At 40.2% G+C, this 27936-nt stretch overlaps 1 protein-coding gene and 1 pseudogene across 1 annotated transcript in view; one reads left to right on the plus strand and one right to left on the minus strand.

Moving 5' to 3' along the window:
• Window positions 1–27936, plus strand: part of PLCH1 (phospholipase C eta 1) — a 202163-nt gene that overhangs the window by 37934 nt on the left and 136293 nt on the right. The gene's annotated exons all lie outside the window — the stretch shown is intronic.
• Window positions 16543–16859, minus strand: LOC118553582 (small ribosomal subunit protein uS14 pseudogene; annotated as a pseudogene).

The raw sequence follows: 27936 nt of genomic DNA on the forward strand, positions 1-27936 counted from the left end.
AAATAACATGTCTAATAAACAGTCACCGTTTCCTTCAGATTTGCAGACTTCTCAGGTTTTAAATGGTTGCTTATGAGAATTATTTCCCCATAGACCTGTGTTACAAATTTAAGCCTTTGTTCTTTAAGCTGCATTTCCATAATTATAATTAATTTTCCCCTGCTCTCTCATTTTCCCAATTGTCTTTTCCTACTCTGTGCCTAATATATGCACAGAGATTGATGGGAGGATGAAATGTCTTTCCATGAGTAGACTCAGGGTTCTTTCAGGGCAACGTAATTATTTAATTTAGTTGCACAAAAGATCCAGGTTTTTTTTCTTGGACCACAGTAATCATTATTAGTGATTGCATTTGTAGTCACAAAACCTTCCTATTTCACATTTATCAAAACAGAGGTTAAAAAAATGCAGTTTGTCCCTTCATACTGTGTAAATGAAAAGTCATCCCAATGGACCTGTGATACTTTATATTTTCTTAGGACTCGTTTCTCTCAGCAAGTATGTCTGAGGTTATTACGAGTGCAAACTCTTGGTGTCAAAGGGATGTTCAGATTTCATATTTAAGGCTCGTGGCCTAGTGTGAAGTGGTTTCACCCTCCCACAGCTTCAGCTCCTGTCCACACGCTGGTAACTCCCAACAGCGCCCCCTGGCTTAGAGGGCCCCTTGGTGTTCCATACCCCGATGTCCACCCTCTCACTGGACACCACTGATGTGGTGAGGACCAGGTCCTCAGACTCAACACACCTGAAGCAGAACTCCCTCCCTGGTGCCCCTCAGCCTCGCCAGCCTCAGCTTGCTCTTCCCCTCCCTCATTAGGCCCCAGCTATGCTGACCTTTGCGTTCCTTGCTTCCAAAACTTCTTCTTCCCTTGTCCGGCTTTCAACTTGTCCTTCAGACCCCAGAGTAAAGGTCCTTTCTGCAGAGAAGCCTCTTCTCACTTCCCTGCCTACGTCAGGCCCCTGTTTTCGGCTCTCCTGTCACCCTACACTGCTGCCTCACTGCCTCATCACTGTTGTAATAAAACAGTTTCATGAAAACCAGTTTAATTTCTGTCCCCCCATTCCTGCTAAGTTCCAGGAGAATAGAGACTTTCCTGACTTCTGTTTCCAGTACATAGTAGAGTGCATTGCATGCATTATATAGTAGGTGCTCAGTAAGATACTGCTGAATGAATTCGCTCATTTAATAGGGGAGATAAGAACCATCTACCCTTTCCGTATTTTTGCACTCTAAGCTTGGCTTTTAATCTTTGTGCTGTGGAATGTATCCGTTCTTTGGCCGCAGACCCTCTTCTTTCCTTCACTCATGCTTTTGCTGTGGAGAACAAAAGAATACCCGTAAACCATCCCTTCCTGAGATTGAGAAGGAAAAGGCCACTTCTGCTGAGAATCCTAGTGTGCTTTAGAAAAGATGATTACAAATGTATAATGCCTTGAGATGGAAAAGGACAAACTCATTTCTTTAAAAGAATTTTAGACTTTTTGAATTCATTTAATACTACTTTCCAGAATTTCCACGTTGGTTATATGTGTGTTGAGTTTATATGGAGGTTTCACTCATTAAAATAACACTATCAGTAAAACCTGCCTAATTGCGGTATTTTGCATACCATTAAAATTCTCTGCTGCCTGTGTCTGAAAAATCTTCAGTCCACAGAAGTGAGTGTTGTCTGTGAACTAATTCTTACCCCAGAAGAGCATAGAATAGACCTGCACCAAAACAAAAGCACCAGTTTTCTCCGTAAAAGAGGAGGATAGGAGGCCTGGGGTACATGAGAAGAATAATCAAACAGCATTGGGCTTCTTTAAAACTTAAGGAAATGCACTTTTATTTCAGATTTACAAACAAGAAAAATGGTCAGCATCTAGGCGTTTCATCTAAGAATCCCAAGCAATAGAAGAGTACACACTCCTGACTTCCAGGTAGCAAAGTCACTCAGAAATAACACCTACCTGGGTAAGATAAATGTAGAATTTGAGAAAACATTTTTTGTCCAATTTCGTTTTGCCCATTTCTGATCCTGGTCAGAATATGTGACATATCACAGTGTTCTTAGGATTTTTCGTATTTAAATATAAAAGATGGCGACTTATGCCCAATTAAAAGGGACAACAGTGAACACATTTATTATCTAGTGCCTATTTTTATTCCTTGCCAACTTGCAATTGAACATCGATGGATATTCACAAATGACCATTCTTTGAAATTACACCAGTGTCAGAATTTCAAGGTATTGTGCTTTTAAGCTGGCAGGAGCTTATCTCTGGCTGTGGAGACTTGTATTAATTAACTCTTTTTTTTTTTTTTAAAGATTTTATTTATTTATTTGACAGAGAGAGACACAGCGAGAGAGGGAACACAAGCAGGGGGAGTGGGAGAGGGAGAAGCAGGCCTCCCGCGGAGCAGGGAGCCCGATGTGGAGCTCGATCCCAGGACCCTGGGATCATGACCCGAGCCGAAGGCAGACGCTTAACGACTGAGCCACCCAGGCGCCCCTGTATTAATTAACTCTTAAAGCCAGTGGTTCTCCCAGCCTCGGCTGCACATTGGAATCACCTGAGGATATAAAACTGTTGTCCGCGCCTTCCGAGATTCTGATCTAATTGTCTGGGGTGTGGCCAGGGTGTGGGAGAAGTTTTAGAACTCCCTGGGAGATGCCACTGGGCAGCCAGTTAGATTCTGGTGGGTTGAAAACCCCAGACTTAAGGTGACAAATACATATTGTCTCAACAGAGCCACAGAATTCATGAGTTTGATAATGGTTATTTTCTATGATAGCCTATACTGTACTAAATCTTAAAAGTATGGGAAGAGGGGCATCTAATAAGAAGAGTCTGGATACAAATAGTGTGAGTATAGAGGAAGCAGGAAAATGGAGAAGGGTCATTTATGCTTGGGATTTTGTGGATGCTGGTTTTCTTAAAAAAATTTTTTTTCACTTTATTTTTATGATGATAGCAATACAGGCTCACGGTAAGAAAGTTGGAGGGTAGAGAAAAGACCAGAGAAACAGGGAAAACAATCGATAATCTCAGTATGTGTTTCATTTTATTTTATTTGTTTATTTTAAGCAAGCTCTCTGCCCAACGTGGGGCTTGAACTCACAACCCTGAGATCAAGAGTCGCACGCATGCTCTACCGGCTGAGCCAGCCAGGCGCCCCTCAGCATGTGTTTTATGCCTGCCCTTTCTTAAAATGATTTAACAACCAAAGATTAAGTAGCAATTCTCAACTCTGTTTATACATTAGAATCTTCTGGGGTGCTTAAAGAATACTGATGGTTGGGCTCTACTCCAGTCCGGTAAAATAATCTCTTGGGTGTGGGACCCAGATGTCTTCCTCATTCATTCATTCCGTATATCTACATTTTTATCTGTATACATATATCTATACCTCTATAGCTCTATATGTTTATCTTTAAGTGGTTTTGATGCACTGGGAGGGGTGAGAATCAGTGAGCTAAGGTTGCTGATTGACTAAAACATCGATCAGTAAACTACATCAGGTATTAGTTTATATGAAAACCTTGATTTTTATGCAGATTGGGGGGCAAGTGATATGCTCACCTTCATATCAGTATTTTCTTTCCTAACAGGTTTCCTATTTGTTTATTTATTTATTTTTAAAGATTTTATTTATTCATTTGAGAGAGACAGAGACAGAGACAGAGAGAGCACAAGCAGGGGGACAGGCAGAGGGAGAGGGAGAAGCAGACTCCCCGCTGAGCTAGGAGCCGGACGTGGGGCTTGATCCCAGGACTGAGCTCATGACCTGAGCCGAAGGCCGACGCTTAACCATCTGAGCCACCCAGGCGCCCCTCCTATTCTTTTTAATATCATGCATTCTTAGTGTCCTTAAAATGTGGTTTGTCTCATAGCCAATAGATCTGTTACATGAAACAAAGATAAACCTTTGAGCATTAACTGATCTCACAATGTTATCCACGGCCTCCTGGTGGTGAACAGAAATACTTCGGGAAGGCAACAAAGAACATAAAAATGGTGTTTTGTTTTGATTAGTCCATGATGAGGACTACACAGTTCACAGCAGGATAATTTAAGAATTGATACAGAAATAAACATGAAACACAGGAATTGGGGGAACAGTACCATCATTTGGAGTACATCAGAGGTAACCCTGAGTGTCATTAAAATGGTTTGTAGGTCTACCTTGGCGAAAGGGGAACCTAGAGACTTAAGAGAATCGCACACATTTTATTGTAGAAGGCAAACTTTGTCAGACATCTGTTCTACCCCCATCACTCTGCGTGTGAGAAAACTAATGCTCAGGACCCCTTTGTTATTTCTAGAAGTTTCAGAGTTAGAAAGGAGAAACCTTGTCTTAGATTACTCTTATGTTGCGTGATACCTCCTTCTTTGCACATGGGGTTGTATGGGGGACACAGGAATTTGGGGCTGATTAAGATAACCCAGTTTAGACCTAGTCAGGAAGAATCAGTGGGATTCTACATTGGCATATTCTTGGGGCACCATCAGCAAATTTTAGGCTTGATCCTGAATCAAAGTCGCCACTAGGATTGGCAACGTGGTTGCTTTACCAGCTTACCTCTCTTCAGTCTTTCAACAAGACAGTTTCACGGTCAATAATTCGCCAAACACATTGTTAGATGATGGTGTTCAAACCCAGGTTTGTCAGCCTCTGAAATCCGGGTTTTCTCTATTGTGATACAATGATGTGTTATACAAACTTGTTTCTTTTAAAGCAACTCAGGGTGTGGGTTTGAGTGTTTTAGGAGAGCTTCAAGACCCTTTAGAGGCCGCTAAAGGACTCCACAGAGGCACCGATGTGAGTTGCCTTCAGCCTGAGAAGGGCTATTAGGGTACTGCATGTGGGGGCTGGGAACTGGTATGAACTGGAGCGGTCCTTGGGAGCATGTGGAAATGCAGACTCTTGAGTCGCACGGGGTACTTACTGAATTGGAATCTGCATTTGAACAAGATTCCCACGTGGTTTGTAGACACTCTGAAGTGTAAGCAACACTTCTCTGAGAGATCCACGGGCTTCGGTGTGAGCACTTGAGCATGAGGGATTGGTTCCTACCTCCAAGGAACAGGTAGGACAGGGAGGCAGTTAGGGGGAAGAGAAGAACTGTTTCCCACCAAACAACACATTTAGAGGGTAGAAACTTGTGTGTGAGGGGGACAGCTAAAGACAGAGACCCTAGATGCTATCCCAGTGCTCAGATTTCCAAGTGGGAGACATGAGGGCTATAAATGCCCAGGTAATTTGCTTTGTAGAATGGACTTAAAAATGTGAACCTCCTATGTCTAAAACCTAGGAAGATACAGCTAAGGACATAAACAGTACCCCGGTCTGCAATGATGCATGACGCATTAGAACTAGAAAGGACTTGGGAAGCCATCTGATTGAAGGATTCCAAACCGAACCCGTAACTGGGCTTTAGGACATTAGTGAAATCACTGAACATTATTCAGAACACTCTTATGTATATACGTATACATTTGTGCCTCCTTCTATGAACACAGTCCCTAGTTTTTACCACATTTCAAAGTAATCTGATGTAAACCTCTGCCTAAAACCGGTCTCCTTTTATAGATAAGAAGGTGACTGGGGTGCATACTCTTACCAATCACCTATTGGCAGAGTTAATTCTAAATGCCAACCTTTTACCATTCCACCTCAACCAGCCTTTATGATCTGAGCTAAGTATTATGAAATGCTAAGTGGATTTTCTGTGGGATAAATCTTGTAAATCTTGGCATTTTCTGGTTATTGGAAATGGTTAGATCTTCATAGCATTGGAATATTGTGACATAAAAGGAATTTTACCTGAAAGCATTTCAAAGCCTCTGTGTATTGGCCAAGTGAGTATGAAGATATTCATTGCAGAACTGCTACAGGGCAGAATGTTCTGGGCATTGGCCCTGTTTGGCCCATCGCTGAGGGCAGCAGGGTTCCATGACACAGGGCTCTCCCCAACTGGTGGCCTCCAACTGACTTTTGTGTGTGTCTTCATAGCTAATAAATGATTATGAAGTCTCTGTGGGGAGCCAGGTGCTGAACTTTACAGAGTAATATAATCCATGTAGCATTTAGATCAAGTAATGATTTCACTATCTGGTAATTTACTATCTGGTGAAGTGTTGATTCCGTGAATCCAAAGGACATTTAGAACATTTTTCATTTTTAAGGATAAAGCTTTTAAGGCTGCTGCTCTGTAACAACCACAGATGAATGGCCTTTAGTTGTGGAAGTTAACTTGTTAAGGTGGGCCCTCTTTGCATCTACCAGAAAATAACGGAGTATCCAGATCTTTGTTGACTTATGTCCGCGTCAGGAGGATGGTTTTTGAAGCACAAATATTTAGTATCTCAACTTGCAGCCTGTGTTTGATTCCAACTTTCATACATGGATGCTCCTATTATAGCTCCTGAAAATCCATCTGGGAAATAATATTCTCATAAGCCTCTTATTCTGAATCTTTAATTATATTTTTGATCCCCCATCCCTTACCATTTGTCCTAAATTATATAAATCAGTGCAGATGTTTAATATCTGGCACCTATAGGTACCATGATACTAGTAATATAACATTTTTTCTTGGATACATAACCGGTTCTGCATAAAGTATAGTACTAATTTATTTCTAAATTAGGTTAATTTATGTAAAGTGATAAAATGTTACTGGTTTCTTATTTTATCATCTTTAGTATTCATGAAGGAGCAGTTCTTTCCTCTTTTCTCCAAGGTCTTTAACAAAATTAGCCTTTGTAACCATTTTTGTGCTAGTTGACTGTGAATGAGGAGAACTAATGAAGCAGAAAATTAAAATACTTTTGATGTTTTAATTTTAATACTAATCATTAATCTACACTTCATAGTTACTTTCTCATTGATAAATTTATGGCTTTAAAAAGTATTTCTATGTTTTGGAATTTTTTTTTTTTTTAGCTACAGAGCTTTATTAGATTTTTAAATTCTTACTATTTGTATACCTTGTCAAGGAACAAGAATTTTGGCAGTCAAAAATCAACTTGATTATCAGCAGAAGGCTTATTTGTGTATGCTCCCAAGCATTTCACTGCCCATGTGTACATTTTTTAAAAAAAGTTAAACATAGGCCATCTTGAATATATTTTCACCTTTAGGAGAGTATGCATTTTTCTAGGAGTACTTTAGAGAGTGGTTATACCATAATATTCATGCTATTTTGGAACTAAAAGCCCTGGAATTGTTGTATAGAATTTTCAGGGCTGGAAAAGACTTCAGGGACCTCAAGGAAATTATTTAACACAGCCAGTTTGCGAGATCCTTCTAGAATGAAAGCTCTAGAGAACAGGGAACATGACTTTAGGGCCCGGCATGTAAGAGATGTCCAGTAAGTGAATGAATTAGTAACCTCCTACGTTCTGTCAGTGAGGGTCCTAAGGCCTGGGAAGGTGAAATGGTGGGCCTTAGGTGAGTTTACCTAACTGTCCGCGAACGGTAAGAACCAAGTGTCTGGTGCAGGGTGTGGTACATACCGGGCCACATTGTGTGCCTGTATTCACGCAGTTTTGGTCTCATGCTAAATGGAGGCAGCTCCCTTGTTCCCAAGTGCTGGTATAACTACCAACCATCTGTTCCTGCCCTGGGTCCTTATTCCCCAAGCTAGTTTGAGCACAGGATGTTGCTTCCTTTTCTGCTTCCTGCCTTAAATGTTTGCTGACCTAGGTTCTATGCTGGGAATTCGGCAGTTAACCAAGTAGAAATGGTCCCTGTCTGTATAGAGTGTACGGCCTTGCCTCTCCTTTGCTGTTACTCTCCTCCTCCCTCTCTACTCCCGCCAAGCTCACATGGGACCTTTATGTGATGGACACTTTTTCTTTGGATATAATTTTATCCTCACAGAAAAGCTGCAAGAATAAGAATACAACAGAGAAACTTCATATATCTTTACCCAGATTTACTTACTGTTAACTTTTACATCATTTGCTTTATCATTACAAACTTGCACACTCACTCCTTACACACACACGCATGCACAAAATTACTTTTTCTGAATAATTTGAGAATAAATTACATACCTCATGGTCCTCTGCCCCTAAATACCTCAGTGTATATGTTCTAAGAATAAGGACATTACCTTATATAATCATGGCACAGTTATCAACATAAGTAAATTTAAAACTGATAAAGCCCTTTAAATTTTTTTTAAGGTCCTTTATTTTTGAATTTTTTTTTTTTTTAAAAATCTGATCTCCACAGGGAAACAGACCTGAGGGTAGGAAACTAGCAAACACGGAGAAAAGGTTGTGGCATCATAAAGACTAGAGTCGGGGCTGGCCTGGCCTGTGTGTGATCTGTGCTTGCTTTAATGTTTTGCCGTTGCCACCTTGAAATTCTTTATTTTTGAAAAAAGCCTCATATTTTCATTTTGCACTGGACCCGGAGATTATGTAGCCGGTCCTGCCTAGCGTACCTGTGTACTGGGCTAGGAACTTCTGAATCTGATTTTGTAGGTAGTGTTGTCGATAAGGAAACTGAGGCTTAGAGGGATTTAAAATAATTCGGCTCAGGTTGCTGAGCTACCTGGTGGGACAGAGATTCGAACTTCAGTCTTTTTGATTCCATATCCGATGGCTGTCACATCGCTTTCATCTACTCCATGCCCCCACCTCTCCCCGCACTGTGGGGGCATGGAGTGCATTTGGAACTGTCCTTGCTCCTTTGCTCCTCAGGAACTCTATCTTCTGGTACCATCTTCTGGTACTATCTTTTGGTACCACAGGCTGTTTCTCTTTTTCTTCCTAAATCGCTAGGCTAAAGTGTTCACCAGAGGGCCATTTGGAAAACCTTAGTAAGTCGATAATTTTTGTCTCAAGGGAACCGCCCATGAGTAGTTTTTTTTTTTTTTTTTTTTGAATTTTATTTATTTGACAGACAGAGACATAGCAAGAGAGGGAACACAAGCAGGGGGAATGGGAGAGGGAGAAGCAGGCTTCCCGCGGAGCAGGGAGCCTGATGCGGGGCTCGATCCCAGGACCCCAGGATCATGACCTGAGCCAAAGGCAGACGCTTAACGACTGAGCCACCCAGGCGACCCCCATGAGTAGTTTTCATCTTAATCTTCTCTCAGATTTATAGAGAAATCAAGAGAAAAGTCTGCCTATGGCCACTCCCTCATTCAACCCTATATCCCAATCGCAGCACCTGGTTTTCTTCATGCTCCCAGCTTTGGGAGTCCTTCTGTCGTCCTTTGGGATCTAAGGTCTGCTTCATTTCCAGAGTCTTCAGCTGGGAGTTGGAGAACTATCTGGAATCTGAGTTTCTGTGTTGGGGCGGGTCTTCCTGCTCTCAGACCTTCTTGATGCTCATTACTGGCCTGGTGCGTTCTAGGCCCCGGGAAGGCATCTGTGAACAGGACGTTCACTGTTACTGTTCTCAGGAGTTTACATAGTTGTCCTCCCTGTGGCTGTGTCCCGTCTACATAGGATGGCTGTTAGGCAGAAACAAAATTAATAAGCCAGGGTTGTTGTTGGGAGAAATAAGACGAGGAAAAAGGCTAAAGAAGTAGAATCACTTGACTTGAACAGGGCCTGCGAAAGAGGACGTGGAAGATGCACTGTTGAAGTTGCGGAGGATGACCACTCTCTATCTCATCCAGAAAGTGACAAAGGACTCGATTTTTCATTTTTGTAGAGTAATTTAGGTTAGGAACTTAGACTGTTGTGATAGAACTTGCACTGTGACAGGTTGAAAATTGTTACCAGAGGAGCCAGTACTGTCCTTTCCTTGGTTTTCTTCCAGAAAGAGGGCTGGTATCTCCCTGCCTAGGTCATTTAAAGTCATCCTTGCCCTAAAGGTCATTTTTTGTTATTAAAATGTCCTCCCCAGACACTACAGGATTAGATTTTCAGAGGAGCCCATCTCCTTCCTGTCCTTACTGGTTTATGGCCATCCAGTTCTCCCTGAAACCCGTTTCCCCTTCTCAGGAGAGTCTCTGATCAGCTGCACAAAGGGAAACAGCCCTGAAGGCGGCTGGGGCTGGAGTCAGCTCGCTGTGCAGAATGAGCCTTGCAGTTTGGTCCGTCCTTAGCCAGGCCTTGGCTTTGGCTGGCCTGGGAGACTTTCTGGAGATGTGGCTCTTCGGCCTGAGCTGTCGTCTGACTGCAGTCAGGGACTATGAGTTGTCCTCCACTCTGTACTCAGCAGAGCTTTGTTTAGAGGGAGGTTGTCTCATCATCTAGAATCTCCCTCTCCCCTTTCCCCCACTCTTCTCTTCCGTGGTTATCTTCATGTTTGCACTCCTCATGGGACCAATCTGTGTATGCATTGTTCTGGGCTTCAGGATTACCAGATAAGGGGGTTTGTATTATGATAACCACACGTGCCTCCCATTTGAATGCACATATTGTAATCCCTTTTTAACTGACTATAAACCAAGCCAAGCCTGGGCAGATAATATCATTTACTTTTTTATTAAACCCAGAGATGTCAGATGAAGGCATGTGAAATGCCATCCATGAAAATATCAGCTATGCAGAAGCACGGTTATTACATAAGCAAACAGTCCTGCTTTAGCTGGAGTGCTGGAGAGTACAAGTACTTCAGGTTTATTCTGGACTCTTAGGCTCCCTCTGTCCAGCCCCTCCTCCCAAGGGGGGGGGTCAATGGGCTCCTCTGTTCAAGGGTACAAGTGCCTCCTGAGTGCTATGGGGGAGTTTGAATATGTCACTCCTTAAGTTTTGAGCATTTAATTAAAGCTTCAGCCCCGAGAGAAGATACTTGTTTTAGTATATGTCGTAGTCAACAACTATTAGAGATTCCCATGTGCCTACCTATCTCTGGTTAATTCTCCTCTGTTGATGTTATAATTAACACTGATCAGAACTGATGGTAGATACCTAAAGCAATTGATGCTGATTTATAAAGTCTGGATACCTTTATTTATATCTGGATATGTGTTCACGCAACTCAAATGTCAATTGAATGTTCACATTTTCCCAGTCTCTACTGAAAGCCTCTCGAGTGCTGCAAGCGCCACTGGGGGTGAGCTCCTGCGTTTATAACAGGGCCTGTGCATAAAATCTTGCCTGGGAGGTCTCCGTTGTTTGTGTGGTTGGCTCCAGCTGACATCAAGCTCTGGGCCGACCAAGGATCGTATTTTGAATTATATTGACATCTCCATCAAACTGGTAGTGATGTGCCTGTGAAATTTTATGCTAACCTATAAAATTTAAAGCGACACGACCGATAGTCATCTTTCAAAAAAAAATGAGAACTTTTAATTTTAACGCCAAGGGTCTTGAAGGGGAGATCAATAAATCATCAAGGAAGCATCATTTCAAAGAGGCAGTCGGCCAAAGAGTGGCTCATCTTTGTCCTGTGGAACATAGCAATATTTAATATGGGTAATGCTTAGTTTGTTTTGGGATTCGGATGCTTAAAAATGTGTAGCAATTACTGCCCACTGATACGTGTCAAGTTTTTAATGGAGGAGGAGGCCAAACTGGTTTATTTGACAAGCATGTGTGATCTATAGGACATGTTCCATATCATTAGAATATGTAGCTCTCTCTCTCCAGTGATGAATGAACCAGCCATGGTGAGCCTGCTGTCTAGATAGAACCCTTGTTTCCGACATTCTCAGCATAGTTTAGCAGTCATTGGAGAGAAGCTCTTCCTTGGTTCTCAGGTGGCATTTTTGTAGTACACTGGGTTTACAGTTCCTGGTTATACTCTGTGGCTAGCAATTAGTTCTTGCTGGCAATAATGTTAAGCGTGTATACAAGGTATGTGGGAAGAACACTGTTTGGATTAGAAAGCCCAGTTTCAGGTAACCCCCGGCCCCTGCACTGTTGTGCAACATGAGTTTTGTGATCTTGGGCAAGTCATGAAGACTCTCTGAGGCTCAGCTTCCTCATCTATGGGGGCCAGATGATCGTGGTGCTCCTGCCCACTTCATACAGCTGTTGTCAGGTTCACGGAGGCATCTGTTCCTGAAAGGACTTTGTAAGGGGTAGACTGTAAAGGACCATGCAGGAGTGGCAAGGTTATCATGATTTCTGCCATTGGGCATTTAAGTACATTGCATACACCTTTGAGGAGCGCTTAACTTTTTCTTTGAAAATGAACTCACGGTAGTGTTCCGTTTTGTTCCATGGCACTTGATACAAAAGTTCTAGCAATTTTCTGGGATAGTCCTGACAGGGGTTTCGGAGCTTCCTATAATAGTGATTTCCTTAAATGCATTGGTGATGAATAGGCTATAGGTGTGTTCCGTGCTGGTGTGTTTGAGTTGATACATGAGCCTTACTGTTTTTAATCCATTTAACCTCAGGTCTGCAATGACTGCAGCAGCTTTCATCTAGTGAGTTGAGTCCATTGTAAATATAAACTGAGAGGAGATTTCCGGTGCTATCCCACAGAAACTCGGGGGCAAAAGTCTCTACCCTTCAGTGGGCTGTTCTTCTTTCATCTCTGTGATTCACATAGACCAAGTAATTGGATGGTGCTGCACTTACTTCAGGGCCAGATACTGCTCGGGAGGGCTAGTAAGTACAGATAGCCCTGAGTGGTCAGGGGATTTTGATGAAGGACTGGTGCCCAGTGTCCCCAGAATGACCTGAACCAGCTTGGGGTGAAGAAGGGAGGCTCAGACAGAACAATGCCATAGCGGATAGGTAGATACCCTCTGTTTTATGAAAGCCAATGTGCTTGCTCATCCTGAGAGCATGTCTCTCCCTGGAGCTCGTTGATTTTGCAAGTATGTGTAGGATTCTTGTTGGGGTTTCATCTGTCTGTGTAGTTACATTGGTGATTTCGCTATAGTATATTGAGGATTTGGGGTTTCCTGTGTAGTTGAGGGCACTGTGGAATTTCATAAAAGGAATTAAGCTCTAGTAATTCTCTTTGGTGCTCTACGAGGCTTTCAGATGAAAAAATGGATTGCAGGCTATAAATGACATGCTCAAGATCTCCAGACTATCTTATCTGGTGAAGAACACTGGCCCTGAAGACAGACTGTGGGGATTCAAATTTCAGGTCTATCACTCATTTCCTGGGCCAGCTCAAGGACGTTACTTGACTTCCCTCTGCCTCAGTTTCTACATTGGAAACTAGAGAAAGGATTATACTTAATTCACTCATACGGGCATTGTAAGGATTAAATAAAGTATGTTACAATGCTAGGAGAGGTGTCTGAAATATAGTCAGTGCTTCATAAATGTCAGTAATTCTCAAATGAAGTTCTCCATCATTTAAATACACCAATGGGAAGGGATTATTTCCTCCCTAGTTGAGGATTACTAAACTGGCTAGACTTTAAAAAATGGTATTTTTTTCCCCCTGAATAAAAGAAGTAAATGCTAGTTCTAAAAAATTAAAATATAGTTAAATTTCATAAGAAAAGAAAAATACCTAGAGATCCCATTGTTAATCTTTTTCATATATTTTTCTAGTCCTTCATTCTCTTTCTATACACAAATACTTTACATAATTAAAATATTGTATATTTAGTTTGTATCCTTTTTTTCATATAGAATGTCAGACATTCTCCTGGTAATGGCAATGTCTCAAACATTGTTAATGGCTAGATAGTATTCTAAAATATGAATACATATTTTATTAATCATTCCCTTGTTGATTGGCACTTAGATTGTTGGCAGTAATTGTAATAACTAGTACTAATGAAATATTCTTGTATATACATTTTTATATTTCTGATGGCTTTATTAAAATTTATGCTCTTAATTTACAATTTATCAGCAGTGTGTGTAAGGTCCTGTGAAATCAACTCCTCACTAAGTTACCGAGGCGCTTTGAGTTAAGGGGCTGGAGGACAGGGTCTGTGGAAGGGTGTGGTTGGACACCACCCAGAGGCTCTTTCACCGTGACGTTACTTCTGCTCACCTCTAGTACTACTTTTGTACTACTTCGAATGCACATAAAACTGTGACTGTGCTTTAAAAATTGAATGGCTAATTTGAGATTATGGTTTTCCAGACAATTTTGCTTACTCAGCCTCTCATTGTTCCCAAGCCAGAGGCCCTAACAGCTTCTGCCATTGTGGGAATATTCTCTAACTGGGAAGAGTGAGGAATTCTGAAGTTCGGTCTGAAATCTTGTAGATGGTTTTCATGACCTGAAGCATAGAGCCGGTGGGAAGGATCTGGACCCTGGAGTTAGCTTGAGTTTGAAGCCTGGTTCTAGCCCAGCTGTGCAGTCTTGGACATCGTGTCCAACTTGAATCTGTTTCCTTATCTAAATTTAAAATAGGAGTACTAATATATCTCCTTGCAGAATTTTCATGAAGATTAGAGAAGGTAATGTTTACGGTGTTTGGTAAATGGTAGCTTTTATAATAATTGCCTCACAAAGCGATGTGGCTCCCATGTTTGTGTCAGTAGGTTTTCTAATTGGACTTGGGGGTCTCGGGGCAGACACGTGCCCTGAATTGGTCTGTCTCATTTTGGAATTATGTAACTGGTGAGATTAAGGTATGTCTGGAGATGGTATAGTGTATCACCTCTTCAGCATGTGACTTGATTAAATAAAGTTCTATCCAACCAGTGATTGGAGTGGCCATTCACTTAACTTCTGGATTTTGAGTACTTATTTGTCCAGGCCCTGGCAGGTGGCTCTTGGCCTATACTAGCTCATTTACTCTTCAGAAATAGCCTGTGAGGTGGGTACTGCAGTCTCCACATGAGGCTATTTAGGCTTAGAGAGGCCCGCTTCCATTGGGTTGCCAGATTTAACAAATAAAAGTACAGGAAATATTGCATGGGACATACTTACACTAAAAAATTATTTGAAGTTTATCTGAAATTCAGACTTACTTGGGTGTTCTGTTTTATCTGGCCACCCTACCCATAAGCTTCCCCAAGATCATGCAGTGAATGAGGGACAAAGCTGGGACTTAGATTTTCCTCCATCTGACTCTGAAGCCCATGCTGTAGCCTGTTACTCTGTGATGTGTCTGTGAGAAATCAGAAGTAGAACTCAGGTGTGAAAGGTAAGGGCATTGCTGTCAGATGGCTTTAGGTTAAAGTCCTTCACTCATTGTAAATTGACAAGCTGAACTCGGAGACACTTTTCTCTTTTACCTGATTGGTGGAAGATAATTCCCTGGTAGGTCTAATGGTTAGAAATAGAGACAGCTAATGAGGGGTTATGAGATACCTATTATATATGCCAAGTACTGTGCTAGAACTACTCTAGAAAAAGCCCAATCTTTTCAAATGAGGATTTCAGGTAAGAAGTTAAACATTCCAAAGCTGTGTGGTTGTTGAGGTGACCCGGTGCTTCCTTTGACCCCGAAAGCCTGTTGACCTAGACTTGACATTATACATGACCTTCTGCTGGGAGAACTCTGGGGAGTAACTAGGGGTGACGTGTCAGTCATCCAGTGTCTCTGCCGACCCTAGAATAGGTGTTTCAGTATGAGTCTTTCCAACGGGCTACACAGAGAATTACTTGCTGCCGCTGAAGAATTGGATATATAATATGGTGTAGATATTTCTGGACTCTCAAAAATCCATGAGTTTTCCTTGGTGGTCAAATGCATATTCAGGGGCCATGCCTGCTTTCTAGAGGCTCCTCCACCTGCTTGCTCACCCTGCCATTCAGGATAAACCTGAGGAACTGCCCATCGCTATGGTGTTGGGTTCATGTTTGAGCCATAGGTCAGCCTTTCCAGGGAGGAGCCTGGGGAGCTTTGATGGCTAGAGGGCAAGAAGCATGAGGAAGCTACTGGGAGAAGACTCCCTGTGGATGAGGAGGGGGAGGAGCAGTTTGCTCCCTTCCTCTCTCCTGACTCTCCCAGGATTGTGGTGGGGAATCTTTGGAAGAAAAGGGAAGGGGAGGTTCGCCAGTCTCTCTTGGGAGCACTTGGGTCTCCATCTATTTTCTGGACCGAGTGAGAAATTGACTAAAGATGCCTTTTGCTTTTCAGGTAGCTTTGGTTCTGGCAAGTCAGAGGAACTAGAAACCCATCATTTGGCACTCATTTTGTGTCTTGGGAACACTAGTGTCTTTTTGTATAAGATTACCTAGGAGTATTAATCATTTGAGCTATTTTAACAGGAGTGGGTATTTCTGAGATACCTCGAATTTGGGGGTACCACTCTACATTTAAAGTACTGGTTCGTTCAGATTAAACAATGAACTCCACTGCATTTCTAGGTTGATGTAAAGGATTTCAAGACTAATAACCATGGTATGATAAAGATACTACAAAATAATTGATTCTAAGCACTTTATGCGTATTAAATTATTGCAATAACATTTGAAGTGGGAACTATTATTATGCCTATGGTACAAATAAGGAAACCAAGGATCAGACCATTTAAGTAACTTACCCCAGATCACACAGATGGTTGGTGGCAGAGTCAGAATTTGAACCCAGGTAGATGGGCTCCTAAACTCTTAACTGCTATTTTGTATAGCTGTATGTATGTGTGTGTGTGTGTGTGTGTGTGTGTGTGTGTGTGTGTATCTGATGCAGTCTTGCAAGAAGGATATCCTCATTATGCATACTCACACACACATCTTTGACATTCAGATTTCTCAGAGGATTTTTTTTCATAATTGAAGTATTTTTATTTTATGTACAATGAGTTGGCATTAAAGTAGGTATCTTGGATATCTGCAGTTAAGGTAGGTTATCTTGGATGACCAATTCAAGGAAGTTCACTTAATCCAACTTAATGAAGCCTATATCCTTCGCGTACTGACGGAAACACTGGCGGCACATATTGAGGCCGTATTTCCGGATCAGACCGTGCCGGTTTGAGCAGACGTGGCAAGAATGAAAACCCTGGCCAAATTTCCTCGGATGGCTCCAGTACAGCTGCTGGTGACCCATCTTGCTCTCTCGGATGCAACGAGGCAAAAGGCCAGATTTCTCGGAGGATTTAAGAGTAAACAGTGGGGTTTGCAAATTGGATGAGGGGCATGCCAATTGGGAAACAGGTGAATGGGAAGTGGGGTAGAGCATGATACCTCAGGGGAGAGGGATGGGTTAGTGGTCTGGGCTGGGTGGTCCTGATGGGGGTGGAGTAGAGGGGTTAATGCTGACATTTACAGAATAGGTAGTGCTGGGATTGTCAGGGGCTCAGCAGAAGCCAGGGAGAAGGAAATGGCAAGAGGCATTGATATTAGAGAATTCTGGGAGGATGGGAGTTAATGCTCAGGATGGAGAGACCTAGTTACAACTCTTAAATGCAAGACTACAGTAAATTGCTTGTGAAAGACATGCCCTGTCTCTTTGTCTGTCTACCTATCTCTCTAAAGAAGTTGATAAAACATGCAAATAAATGCTTTTGTATATTTTAGGGAAAATTGTACTTTAATAATATGATGGTTCATTCACTAAAAACTGGCTTTTTCAGACCCATTCTTGCTACTTAACTTGCCCACAGGGATGTGATTTTTACCTGAGAAGTAGCCATCACTGCCCAAGTATTTGGAAACTGTAACCTCTTTCATTCTAAATTGGAAACATTCCAGTCTCTTCTATAATCATGGCTATGTTTGTGTGTGGAATAAGGACAAAAATCAAGGAAAAGCATCAGCGCTGTCAATAATATGTGCTTACCCGGACTGGCACCAAAGTAGTGTACTGTGTAGAGGACCACAGATAGCTTATTTTTTAACAGATTGTTTTTGCCTCCAGTGGAGTGATGTTTGCTTCCGAGAGTGTGCGTGTCTGTGTGCGCGCTTCTGTGTGTCTCTGTGTGTGTGCATGTTCATTTTCTGCATTCAGCCTGCGTCACTACCATGGTAATCAGTGTTTCTCAATGGCCTCTGTAGGTGAGGAGGGTTTCTTTGAAGGCTAAAGAACTACACTTCCCAGACATTAAATGTGCATAATGCCTGGAGGGTTTTAAGCCCTGCACTAAGCATGCACGTCTCATACCCAAACTAGTCACAGCGCCTGCACTCCTACAATAGCGGCAGCCCTGAGCAGATGCTTCCAGTGCTCTTATCTGGCTGTGCTTTTCACTTTGGGACAAAGTTCTATAATCATATCTCACGGATTTATTTTCTCCACACTGTAAAGCCTGAATTGTGAAGATCTCATCATGCCATAAAGGGCAGCATGAGCCAAGTTCTTGGGGCTGCTGAGGATTTCTTTGCCTTTTTTTTTTTTCTTTTCCTTTTTGGAGATGTGTTTCAGAAAAAGGCTTTGCCTTTAGAAAGAAATTTGACTGCTCTTGCCAATAATGTGTAACAATATTAAATTTAATGGCAGACCTTGAAGTGTATAAAAACTTAAGTCCAGAAAAAGGTAAGAGTCATACTACTAATTTTAAGGTAAGTGGAATAGTCCTAGTGAAAGATGGGATACATTTCTTATTTTATTTTATGTTTAGTTAGGTTAAAATGTTTATTTGAACTCTTGACAACATAATTGAGATATTCTATTTCAATGTGAGATGAAAACGTAAAGTATTTCTGATGAGGCAAAGTGGTTTTTTTCTTGCAAATGTATACTTCTGTAACAGTAAAATTTGCATGCTGATGAATTGGAAGTGCATTGTAATAAAGTGGTCAGTGACAAAACCATTGTATTCTTAGGTTACAAGTCAGGATGTAGATATGCTTAAAAATTGTATTTGACACCGATGAACAGTGAGTTTTAATTTAAACATTTCTTATTCAGTTTGAATAATGAGTAAAGCTGTATTTTAACTTTCTACAATAATCTGGACACAATGATTCCCCATTTGTATCAGTTAAAGAGAGGCATGTGTAGTGAAAATAATTAGCTTTATAAAATGACATGGTTTAAGTACTCAGCATAGATAAAATGGAGGCAGAATCAATGTATCATGTTCTTAGAATCTGTCAGTTCCCGTAGCATGAGAGGAACATTTGAAAGTATGAGTTAGGAGATCAGAAATTTAAAATATATGGAGATTGTTCTTGAATTATAAGGAATATTCCTGCCTGGTCAGACAGAATAAATGACATGTCAAGAAATGTCTTCTAAACTTGTCTTCCAACTGAGATTCATCTGTCATTTCACATTATTCATGTGCGTCTACTCAGATGTAACTTTATCATGTCAGTGCTCCACGTGAGAGCCTGTCTTGAGACTGTTGCTAGTTTATGGTATCAACTTCACTGTGTCATGTTCACAGTTCCAGCACTGATGCCTGCTTTTTATTCAAAATATAAATTAGACCATGGATGAGATTTCCGGAGCACAGCTGAGTTTTCGAAGCCTGAGAAGGACCTTTTATATAGAAATAGGGTAGGATTTGGGGATTTGGTTAACTCAATATGCAGTTTGTCGGAAGGATTTTCCATTTAGAGTTTTGTCTCAATATGTTTGGAAACTCTCCTGTATGCTGAATATAGGAGTAAATTGAAAGGCACAGCATACTATCAGGATTGTCTTTCTTTGCACATCACAGAAATAATGATGAAAATGATTTCCATTACTTTTACCATATAAGTAATCTTTAAGATTGAATTAAAGTTAAAGTGAAACATGATGGCAATTTGAGTGAATTTTTCTAGTTACATAAGCTTTTAAAGTGGATGAATGTAAGGTGTCTTGTTTCAGGGAAGATGTTTTCACGTACAGATGGTCTTATCAGAGGTTCTTTTTCATGAGCATATATTTCATATTTTACTTATTTTCAATTATTTTAATGATTCATTTTGCTGAGTGAAAAATTTCTTTACTGACTGCCCATCTTGGTATTAATCTTAGTGGATGGCAAGACTATTTTTAAAGAAAACTTTCTTTTGAATTCCAGAACAGTTTTAAGGGAAATATCTTAAATTATACAGATCAATTCCATTTCAGAGTGTATAAAATTAGTAGATTCTAATTTTCATCAAATCTGAGTTGTATTTATTATTAAACAGTGTTAGTGGAAGTGGTTTCAATTGATGAGGCTATAAAGTTGAAAAATGTTCATTCAGAACCAGAAAGACCAAAGAGAAGAAACCCGAGTTTTGATGGTATATCCCTAGTCTCAAAACTGTATATTAAGTGTAAAACTCATGTTTGCTCCTACACTGTGTCCTTATGCATTTACTTAGGAAGATATTATTAGCCTCAAATTTTAGTATAATGTACTAAGCCTCTGAGATGGAAGTCATCTCATAACCGTCAAAACTGTAAGGTACTTGAATTACAACATAAAAACAGAAGTCAGAGGAAGCTTCAGGCATGTAAGGCGAATGTTTTTATAATCTTGTTATGTCTATGAACCCCAACCTCCCTTTTAGCAACAAGAGCTAATACTACTTCTTACTTCACAAGGTTGTTATAAGAATTACTGGTATAATGCCTCTGAAAGCATTTGGAAGATGGAAAGACCCCAGAAATGTAAGATGATATAATTCTAGAAATAAGGTTAATGCACATTTCATCTACTTTAATTGAAGAGAAATTGTATTTGTTCAAGAGTGCAAATAAAAAACACTTTGACCTAGAACCTTGGTTGCATCTGCTACTAATTTTCCCCTTGGCTTAGTATAACCTACATGACAGCAGTATGCACACTGTGTATTGAACGCCTTATGCTGATGTCACTGTAGGAGTGAGTCCTAGATTTCTAGAGCAGGAAGAAACCATAGCTACCTTACTCTTTTAAGGAGGAAAAGAAAAATAGGCTGCACATTTTTCTCTAAGACATGAGGTAGATTTGTGGCTGGAATTGAGCCCTCCAATTCCCAGATCATGATGGCTGGACCTACTCTTTTTAATCATACGGATTTTTGCTTTTAGGAGATGCTAAACATTTTAGATACTTGTGATTTCTCTCTTTGTGTCATTTGAATTCTTTGTACAAGGGAGGGGAAAACTGAGAGTTTCTCATGGAATCCATAACTGTTAATAATTAATTGGTACAAAGATATATTGAATGCTTTATATACAAAGTGCTGGTGGGGGATATGAAAGTGAATAAAAGTATTAACCTTTTTTTCAGTAATTCATAGTATAGTACAAAGACAAGCTTATATCACTGTAATTATGGTAACACTGTAATAGAAGAACATTCCAGCGGTAGCTGGAGTGTGGAGAAGTAAGCAAAGGATTTCTGGAGGTAATATTTGAGCTAAGCCTTGAAGAATAAGAAGGATTATATCTGGTAGATAAGCAAGGATTGAAGATGAAGAAGTAGGCAAAGGCCGGGTGTTATAATAAAGACCTCATAATCCAGGCTAAGAAATTTGGACATTATTTCTCCCTGCTCCCTCCCTGCCCCCCACCCAAAGGAGAAGGTTTTAAGCTGGGGAGAGATTAATCTGATTTGAATTTCAGAAAGATCTCTGACAGCAGTTTAGAGACTGAGGGGAGAGATGCGACTAGAGCAAGGGAGACCAGGAGGCTCTTGCAGTAGATAGGTGAGAGTATAATGGTCTCAACTTTCTTAGCTTAGACCTTTCACGAGAAAATATTGGACTCTGAAGTTTACATTGGTGTCCTTTGCCCCTGATCAAAGCTGCCCTAGAATTCACACTGCTTCTTCCTCTGTATGCACATTTTATCTAGTTACTATCTTGCATTTGATTCGAATATATTAGCTATAAGTAGGTAATTACCTGATGTGAAATTTAACATTTCTGCTCTTACTAAGTTTATAACCTCTTTTTATTAGACAGAATTTTGCCTGATTATGAGTAGCTCTGTTTTTCTTTTTTAAAAGATTTTTATTTATGTATTTGAGAGAGAGAGAGAGAGCACGAGAGAGAACACAAGGTTGGGAGAGGGAGAAGTAGGCTTCCCGCCAAGCAGGGAGCCAGATATGGGGCTCCATTCAAGGACCCTGGGATCATGACCTGAGCCGAAGGAAGACACTTAACCAGCTGAGCCACCCAGGCGTCCCTCTGTTTTTCTTCTACAGAGAACGAGAAATGTTTTCCCCAAGAAGCTCAGAGCACTCCAACTCAACCTTTTTTAGGTTATAAGACATTGATTTGAATGTTGTCATGCTGCTTGTGTAATCAGTCCAAATATAACAGAGTAGGGAGGTCAGTGGCCATATCTTGGTATTAAATTTTTTAAAAATTACTATTTCCCTATTTAATGAAGAAAGTGAAGCTCATGACACTATGTACTTTATTCTGTTTCATAGATCAATTAATCTAGTTCTGAACTATCTAGTAGGGTGAGTTCTTTATCATTGTTCTTATTCAATTTTTTTTTTGCTCTTTTCATGTACCTTCTGTTCTAGATAAATTTTAGAAATAGCCTGGATAGTCCCCAAAGTAATTCTGTTTGGATTTTTTTTTTTTAAATTGGAATTGCATTGATTATGGAATAACTGAGGTGAATCACTAACTTTAAGACACTGAATTCTGCCTTTCAGGAGCATAGTAGGACTCACTAAATTTTAAGTCTTTTTTTAATGTCAGTAAAGATTTAGAGTTTTTTTTTTAAGATTTTTTTGAGAGAGAGAGCAAGCATGACAGCATGACAGCATGAGTGGAAGGCAGGGGCAGAGGGAGAAGGAGAGAGAATCTCGAGCAGACTCCCTGCTGAGCACGGAGCCTGACACGGGGCTCCACTCACTGCTTGATCCCAGGACCCTGAAATCATGACCTGAACTGATGAAACCAAGAGTCAGACACTTAATCGACTGAGCTACCCAGGCACCCCAGAGTTATTTTTCTTCATGTAGGTTGTCTACATTTCTTGTCAGGTTAATTCTTGTGGTGGTTTTAGTTGGTATTGTGAAGGGGCTTCATGACTTTGAGCATGTTGAAACACCACAGTTTTGCTCAAGGGCCAGCACTTGCATGCTGTGACAATGTTACCAATCTGGACATCCCTGAAGCAGGGGGACAGGTGCACAGACATGTTCTTGTGGTGTTTCTTGAAGCGGTTGTACTTTTGGATGTAGTGGAGGTAGTCTTGGTGGGCGACAGTGGTCTTCTTCATCTTCATGTTGGTCACCACACCAGACAGAATGTGCCTTTGGATAGAGACATTACCAATAAAGGGGCATTTCTTGTCAATATACATGCCCTCTGTGACCTCCTTGGGAATCTTGAAGCCCAGACTGATATTTTTGTAGTATCACGGGAGCTTCTACTTGCCATTTTCTCCAAGCGGGACCCTCTTATTTTGAAAGATGGTCAGCTGCTTTTGGTAGGCACGCTCAGTCTGAATGTATGCCATTTTAAACACGGTAGTATGAAAGAACTAGTACAAGAAGTCTGTTTTCTTCTCTTAACCCTCTCCACCTCTTTCCTAAATAAATTACTTTTAACTCTTTTACTATCCTTTTCGTAGGGTTTTAGTGTTACTTTCATATCTCTGAATGATATATTTATAGTACTCTCTGTTGATTTTTCCATTTTTGATATCATCTATTGATTTTCTTCTATGGTAGATGAGGAATTAGCTCGCTAGTAGCATCCCCACATCTCTTTCAGTTACTTTATTGGTTGGCTATCTTTGTAACTTTAACAATTTCACTTACACTTTTTTCCCCTGCTCTGCCAAATAGAAATTACTCTACCTAGTGATCATAGTACTCCCTTTACCAATCCTTTCTCTCACTTGTCCCTCCTTACTTTTCGCACATATAATAATTTTTTCATTCTTTTTCAGTATTCATCATTACTCCTTCCATGTTTCAATCATAGGTTGATTTTAAAAGTTTAATATCAATAAGCAAAGTTTACATACTATGACTGCATAAAGTTATGTGATTGTGACTACACGAATGTTCACCAGAGCAAGTAATCACCTAATTTAATTTTTAATTGCTTAATTTTAGTTAAGGATACTGCTTCAGAACATGGTATCTGAGGAAAAAAGGGTAGATTCTGGAGATTTCTATACCAGATGATGGCATCAAATTCATTAAAAAAAAATCGAGTACTTAAAAGTCATTTTGAAAACTAACAATCTTCATCATAACTCAATGAGATGAGTAAAGTTGTTATCTCAACTTTGGGGATGATGAGTCTGAGGTACAGAGAGCAAAATAACTTGCCCCAGGTCATAGTGTAATTTTGTAATTGGTAGAGCTGACATTTGAATACTGTTGGCCTACTTTGGAGCCTGGACTTGCAGTCAGGTTTTCTGTTAGTGATGCTGTTACTTTCTTGGAGTTGGTAAGATACAGAGGCAAGAAACAATTGACTGCCTTCTCTGTTAAAAAAAAAAAAATCATTACCATTTTTATAGAGACATCTTGGTTTAATTTCTTCTCTCTGCATATGGTGTTCCCTGGAGTAAATGGGCCTGCAGCTGAGTACTTCCTGATTAAGAGAAGGAAGAGCTGTGAGGTAGTTGACATTGGGCTTGGCATAGGGAAGCAGTGGGGGTAAGAATGGGTATAGGGTGGGACCAGATCTTGCAAGGTTTTTAATATCCCCCTGAGGAGTTTGGGCTGGATCTAATGAAGAAGGAAAGAAGACGATGAGCTTTGGAGTTGATGGGTGATATAAAAGTAGTAGTTGAGGAAAAAAGAGTGGTATTTTAAGAGAACGTGGTATTTTGGGGGAAAAAAGAAGTACCATGAAGGATTGATAAACGGTCCTGCAATCTACTGGAGAAATTGGTTCAGCATATCAAGGCCATGAACCCTAGGCATGGAGGTTTTTACAAACGATCCACTGCTATCTCTAATTACTTGTCAACAAAACAGAAGCTATCATGAGTGAGTTAAGAGTCCTTCAGCTGTCTCTTTGAAGAAAGGTAAATGATTATTTCTATTGATCTGTTTAAAGAGTAAGTCATGATTGTAGATGTGTGTAATATAAGGTTTTCATCTAATTCAGTGAACTGTTGCTTCTTGCCTTTTAAAATCAGTGTCCGTATTGTCTGTTTTTGCAGGTAGGTTGTGAAAAGATAAACCTTTAGAGAATATACAGGCAGGGGGTCTGAGTCACCCCTCCTCCCAAATATAGATATAAAATCAGAAGAGAAGGGACAAAATAAAAGACAGCTTTAAAGGACTGTTGTGTTACTCTCTCTTTTATAATTTCTCCTTCAACATTTTTTCTCTCATATCTAAGTTCATTTGTCATCATTTGCCCTTTTCTTTATTCTTTATTTTGAATGTCCAAAATTATATCTGATGACTATTTTTAAAAAATTAAGCAGTATTGATTCATATTAAGTACTAAGTAAAATTGCTCCTCGCCTTTCTCACTCCTTAGATGTCACCATAGTTGTTACTTCATTTGGCGTCCTTCCAGGAGTGCGTGTACATGTGTGTACACACATACAGAAAGGAGCCACTCCACTAGTGGAGGTCCCACAGGGAACTACACTTGTATGTGATGAAGAAGGACAATGAAAAATATAAATCGTGTGGGCCATGTCACAACCTACCTTCCCGTTGCTACTTGTTGAGCCCCCATAGGAACATGAGACAGGACTTCAGCCTGGATCTAGTAACTAAATGCCTCTTATATTGTGAGCATTCTCTTGGTGTTAAGGTTTTAAGGTTAACTTCAGTTATTTTGTGCTTTCCTTATTCTCTCATTTTTGCATTTTTAAAATTTACTCACTTCTTTTCTCATGTTCTTACTGGTGTTTTGAAAAATGAAAAGGCCAGAAAATCTGCTTGGAAAATGAGAGAAGGCAGGCATGGGGAGTATAATAAATAGGGATATATAAATTTTGGTGGTGGGATGGGGAGGGAGAGGGACCATGTCTCAAGTTGCTTCTTTATCATGTGATTTTAATCTTACATAAAGAATTTGGCCAGAGCTCTTCTCATAGTCATTCTGGTGCATAGTCATTCTGAACTTTATTTCATATTCTCTATTTACTTACTTTTTCCTGTCTCAAATGTCTACCTTTTTTCCTGAAGAAGTGGTGGATGGAAGCAAGATATACACAAGGGGAAAAAGGAGGAATAAAAGGAACGAAGAATGAAGCTGTTCCATTCTCCTTACGCTTGCGTTTCTTACTTTTCCCACGCTGGGCACTCACTCTTCTACTGGTTGTGATTTTTCCTCCACAAAGTCTTCCTTTTTGTTTCTAAATTTCCTTGCCCTAGTTTTCTCATTTCCCTTCTCTTTTCACAGAAATAAAATTTAGACTATATTTGATTTATAAAGCGATATGCGAGTCCATGAAGATGAGAATCCATGGTTGCGTATTACCCTGGCTCTGATGTGTATTAGCTGTAACACGTTGGAGCAGTTGCCTACTCTTTTATTTGGTCTACGGGATCGTCCTAAGATGCTTTCCATGATTTTTCTTGTTCTAAGTTCAGAGAAGTATCATTAAGAACCAACACAAAGCAACACAAATATTGGCAAAAGCCCCGAAGAGCATAGAGAGCAACAACTGTTGGAGTTCTGAAGTTGTCAGTGGTCAGTGCAAATAATGTCTGCAGCCCTGGCTAACGTTCTCTTTCTATTCACCGGGTGGATATCACCCTTATTTGAGGAGGGAGTTCAGTTTTGGTCACTGCATTTAAAGAAGGTGGTGGGGAAAGCAGCATATGATAAGGTATAGTAACAGAATGGAAAATGGGTTCTTTCCTTAAGAACAGGTCAAGTTTAAGAGGCTGGACATAACATTTCTTGGTTGAACCATCCACTTTTATAATTCTGTGGCTTCTAACTATTGTTTTTTTTTTTCTTTTTTAAATTTCTTCTTTTGAGTAATACGTGTGTGTGTGTGAGGGGGGGATTCCATGCCCTTGCTTTTTTGTGCTACTTCTTTATCCTGTACTCATGTATTATTGTCTTCCAGATACAATTCTAAGTTTACACTTCTTTGTTCAATTTCTTTAATTCTCATTTACTCAATACTTAAATTTATTTTCTTGTTTTTTATTCATATTGCTGGGATCTTTTCCCATTCTCACATGCAACCTGTTCTCTTCTTTCTTTATCATTTCTTTGTTTCTTTGTATCCCCAATGAGAAAAGAAGGACACTAGTGTCAGGGAGAGCCCCAGAAGTTCTAATCTAGGACTTTTTCAATGTTCTGGTGCAGTGGGGGGCGGGAGGAGAGTTACGGGATTTGGAGTAAAATAGCAGCAGGAAACAACCAAAAGTTCTAATAACAGCTTAACTCTTTGGGTAATCACTTGGGTCAATTTCTCTGGCACTCATTTTCCTCATTTAAAAAAATACTGATTCTGTGCCTTTCAAAGAATTGCAAAGATTAATGAGATGATGTGTGTGACAAGTCTTGCCCAGTGGTTGGTACCTAAGCCTTAAGTAAATGTTACATCTTTCCCCTAGTCACATATGCCTGCTCATTTTAGTATCTGTGTTACACACACACACACACACACACACACACACACACCTTTCTTTCCCTCAGGATTGACAATCTGTATCAGTTTTCTCTTTGTATTTTTCCTCTAACCCTTGTGTACTTACCCTTTTGCCTAGCTACTACATAACCAAAACCAAAGTCAAGCATATGACAAAGGTGTGAAAGAAAAAAACCTAAGGGACTAGTAAGTTAAACAAGTCCTTAGTTGATTTTAATTAGCAAGGCAGCTTATTATTTAGAGTACATAAATGTGGAAACACATTTCCTACTCAATTCTGATAATCACAGCTTACCCACAATACTCCATATCCCCTGAGGACTAATATTTGATCGTTTGTTCTAACTTGTTTCACGCTGTTTTTCAAATCTAAAAGTTGCTCAGCTTCTAGTCACTTAGACTGTTGCATAAATTAAGCACCCTGTCCCCTTACCAAAGGTAACTTCTCAGGGTTGTGGATTAAGGATTTTCCACAAGCCAAAGAGGATGTTTTAAAAAATACAAAGAAGAGGACTGAAAAATTTTTAACCGTGTTCTCAAAAATTAAAAGAATGAAATACAGTTGTGTGTGTGTGTTTTACCTTACCTGACAGGCAAAGGATAAGAAAACACAAACCAAAAAAACCCCAGGTGGTATCTAGTGTCGGCAGAGGTGTGTGAAAATGGGCACTTTTCTGTACTGCCAGTGGGAATTTGAATTAGTGTTTCTGGATGTCAGTTTGACAGTAGACGAACGCTTCAGCTC

Source organism: Halichoerus grypus, chromosome 1, assembly GCF_964656455.1.
Source record: "Halichoerus grypus chromosome 1, mHalGry1.hap1.1, whole genome shotgun sequence".
In the NCBI taxonomy this organism is placed as follows: Eukaryota; Metazoa; Chordata; class Mammalia; order Carnivora; family Phocidae; genus Halichoerus; species Halichoerus grypus.